Raw genomic sequence first — 4250 nt, forward strand, 5'->3', positions numbered from 1 at the left:
AGCAAGACAATGACCTCACCTTATTAACCATTTTTTGGCAGACATGGGGGTGCATCTGATTTTCATAACACTGCTGTCAAACAATTAAACTGATTGAATACCACACCCTTGTCAGGCCAATGATGGTTTTCAAGCCAAGCTTCTGGGTCCCTGAGGGAAGTAGGCTCTTTGTATATCCCTGAAGAATCCACTAGGGGGCGACCTGGTGCAGCATTTTTGTCTGGTGTCCCCCTAGTCTAGTGTATAATACAGAGGATAAAAGGTAAAACGCCAACGTACACAAATTCAATTACATTTGTATTCACTGGTAATGTGACTCTGAGCTTGCTAGAAAATTTGAGGAAATCCCCTAGCAGGGCCACCTTCCCTCCATGCACATAATAGCCTTTTGGTCACCTACAGTGAAAGCAATAATTCTAGGGCCAATATACACGATGAACGCTAAACTGATGGCCTGTAGGGACTTTTAAGACGTCGCTTATGGGAGCTTTAAGGTGCTTAAAGTGGAGTTCCACCCACTTTTGCAACTCTCCAGCATCCCTCACTAAACTGTGCACTGTAAACGAATTGGATATATTTAAAAAAAAAAATTCTCAGCACCTACTGTATATCTGCTGTATTCATTTTTCACTTCCTCCTCCCTGGCCGTGGCCCATTGCATCATTTCCTGTTTGCAATGCCTTCTGGGAAGGGGCGGCAACTTCCTCTGACACTGCCGTTACTATGGAAACCTGACCTGAAACCAAGTACACTGCTTGTGCTGCACTGAGCATGTGCGAGATCTGCAAGGATGAGATCCAGGAAGAAATACAGTCTGGCTTCAAATGCCCACACTTAAGATGGCCATGGCCTGCTGTAAGTTTATAAAATAACAAACTAAATAAACTACTGCTATAAACTAACAAAACAGACCTTAGTTTACAGACTAACTTTACTAGAATACATTAAGCTTGTGTATTATAGGGGTATTTTTATTTAAAAAGTATAATTTTGGCCGGAACACCACTTTAAGTTTGTTGCCGTTTAAAGGCATTACATGTTGGTTATCTATTGACTCGGTGCAACCTCATCTTTGCTATCTTACCAAAAAATCTTTGCTTGCCGTAAAGTTAACTTTAGTGCATTTTTTTTTTTTTTCTTACTGAGATTTTGCACTTGCACTAATATTGTTCGAACAGAAATACTAGAACTACCGCCATTTCATCCTCCAGGGTCTCTACTCTATACAATGTTTTTAGGGGGTTTAAGTATTTCTCAGGACTAAAATTGTTTGCAAAAACAGCTCTGATGACAAAGGGTTAACGGCTATATTCTTGCAGTGTTGGCTCAAATAATAAAGTGGTGGTCCCCGCCGCATTTAAGCGGCAAATATAACTGACTAAACGGCAGTGTGTTATGTTGGAGACATATGGTCTAATGATAGAGACTAACAAAAACAAGGTTACTCTGAGGAATTAATGGTAGCTGTGAACTATTACATATTCCACGCAGCTGACACAGCCTCTGGTCTGTATTGGGATTATGAAGAATGATGTCAGCGGGAAGGTATGTATGTATGCAGACAACAACACGCACGCTATTACTCCATGTGTGATTTAGCGACATTGAAGTCATGGATAATGTTGTGTCAACTTTCACCTCATGCCAAGCATGACCACACAGCCGTAAGACATAAATTATTGTTTTATGGTGCTGAAACTGTAACTTCACATGACTTGGAGCCCTCAGAGGTGTAAAATCAAATATCCGCTTATTCCATTGTAGTGATGGAGTAACCAACAACACCAACCCATACAGTGCATCCTTTATTTAAAGTGTATCCCTAGGAAAGCATTTATTGTAGATAGAGTGGGGAAAAGTTAGACCCTCTGTCAAGTTTTTATCTCTGTCCCCATGGGAGAAATTCTCCCCTCTATTTGTACTCAAGATCTTTACTACCATTCTTGTCCCCAGAACAAGAAGTAGTTCCACATTCTGCCAGCAAGGACCAAGTGAGAGAAACAATGATAATGTCCTGCCAGGTTGGCTGGATTCCAACCAATCTGGGCTACCTTTCTTTTACAAAATATACGCCTTAAAATTACATTCTGGTTGAAAAAAAGACTCAAATCCATCCAGTTCAACCAATTAAAGTGTAGCTGTAGGCAAAACCTTTTCTTTTTTTTTTTTTTTTTTTTTTTTTTTTTTTTGGTAGTTTTGGATAGACCAGGGAAGGGTTATACCCTTTCTCGATTTTTTTTTTTTTTTTTTTTTTTTTTATTTCTGCTTGTACCCCCATTTGAAAGAATAACCCCAAAACTAAAAATGTAAGTTTTGGCTATGGATATACTTTATTGCTATATAAGCCACACTAACTCAAAAACTGTTGATCACCCTCTCCTCCAAAATAAACTTCACTCCCTTGGCCTCCGAGATTCTGCTCTTTCCTGGTTCTCCTCCTATCTATTCCTTCCATGTTACCTACAACTCTGTCCACTCCAATCCACTTCCTTTTTCTGAAGGGGTTCCCCAAGACTCTGTGCTTGGACCCCTTCTCTTCTCTACCTAGACCTCCTCCCTTGGTCACTTGATGACCTCCCATCCATTCCACTACCATCTCTATGCTGATGACACTTAAATCTATCTCTTGCCTCTTTAATCTCCTCTTGCACCACTAACTTACTAACCAACGTATCCGCATCGATGTCACACCAATTCCTCAAACGCAGTCTTTCTAAAACCAGGCTCACGATATTTCCCCCACCCGTGCCCTCCTCCAAGATTTTTTCCATCAAGATCAATACCACAACTATCAGTCCCTCACACCAGGGTACTAGATGTAATCCTAGACTCTGATCTGTCCTTTCAGCCGCAAATTAATCGCTGTCAAAAGCTTGTAGATCTCACCTCTGTAACATCTCTAAAATTCACCCCTTTAACCGATGAAACCACCAAGCTATTCATTCACTTCCTTGTTATCTCTCCTTGACTATTATATTATAACTCTCTTCTCATTGGCCTACCTCTCCATAGGCGATCCCCTCTTCCATCTATCATGAATGCTGCTGCCAGACTTATACACCTTACAAACCGCTCAGTGTCTGCTATCCCTCTCTGCCAATTCCTACACTGGCTTCCGATTGCCCAACAAACTGAATTCAAAACCCTAACAATAACATACAAAGCCATTCACAACTCTGCCCCAAGCTACAGCACCATCCTTTTCTCCAAATATCACCCAAACTGTCCTCTTCGCTCTTCCAAAGACCTCCTACTCTCAAGCTCCCTTTTCTCTTCCTCCCATGCTCGTCTCCAGGACTTCTTCAGAGCCTCTGGAACTCTGTACCTCAATCTGCCTGGCTATGCCCTACTCTGTCCACCTTTTAGGCGATCCATGAAAACTCATCTCTTTAGGGAAGCCCCCCCCCTCCTCCTAACAACTGACCTTTTAATTCTTCTATCAGCTCATCCTTCACAGTTATTACATTTTTTATCACTTGTCCCACGCCATAAGATGTCTAAGCTCTTAAGAGCAGGGCTCTCCTAACCCTCTTGTATTTGTCACTGTACTGTCGCTTTTTATATTGTAAAACACTGTGCAAACTGCATGAAATTATTGTGGGTGCTGCTTAGGTTCTGACGAGTTCTCCTCTAACCAACCGCTGGGAGTGCAGGCAAGGACAGAGCTCATCACGGCTCCAAATGTCAATATGGGGGAAAGTAAAGAAATCCTGTAGGCTGCACATCACTGCAAACCCTATGTGTAAAAGTGTAACAGCCTCAGACCAGGTTCCAACCCGGCCACGACCTCCAACACGTTTCGCTTTGTCCCTGGAGCTTAGTCATTGGGATCATCACTAAGCTCCGGGGGTGGAGCGAAGTGCATCGGGGCATGGTGTGGTTGGAGCCCAGGGTAAGGCTGGTACACTCTCACACACATGGTTTATAATTTGCACCCCATTGCCAGCAATGGAACCGTTCAAATCTTTGCAATGCAAAGTTCCAATGACTTTGAAAAAGGTTCCTGCATTTTTTTTTTTTTTTTTTTGAGATTTCATTGCAACTTGCATTCACTTCTGTTAAATTAAGTTGCAAGCCGCAATTAAATCTGAGGTCCAAATCTCACTGATCTGTGGCTTTGAAAGTAGCACAATTTCAAAGCCGCACTGGTGTGAACCAGTGCTTCAGACATCTCCAGTCTCCCAGAAGGTGCGGGAGACTCCCGCATTTCTGCGGCGGCTCCCACTCGCCCCAAGCGCCTCCCGATCTCC

The sequence above is a fragment of the Aquarana catesbeiana genome, linkage group LG09 (assembly GCF_042186555.1).
Source record: "Aquarana catesbeiana isolate 2022-GZ linkage group LG09, ASM4218655v1, whole genome shotgun sequence".
NCBI classification, from domain to species: domain Eukaryota; kingdom Metazoa; phylum Chordata; class Amphibia; order Anura; family Ranidae; genus Aquarana; species Aquarana catesbeiana.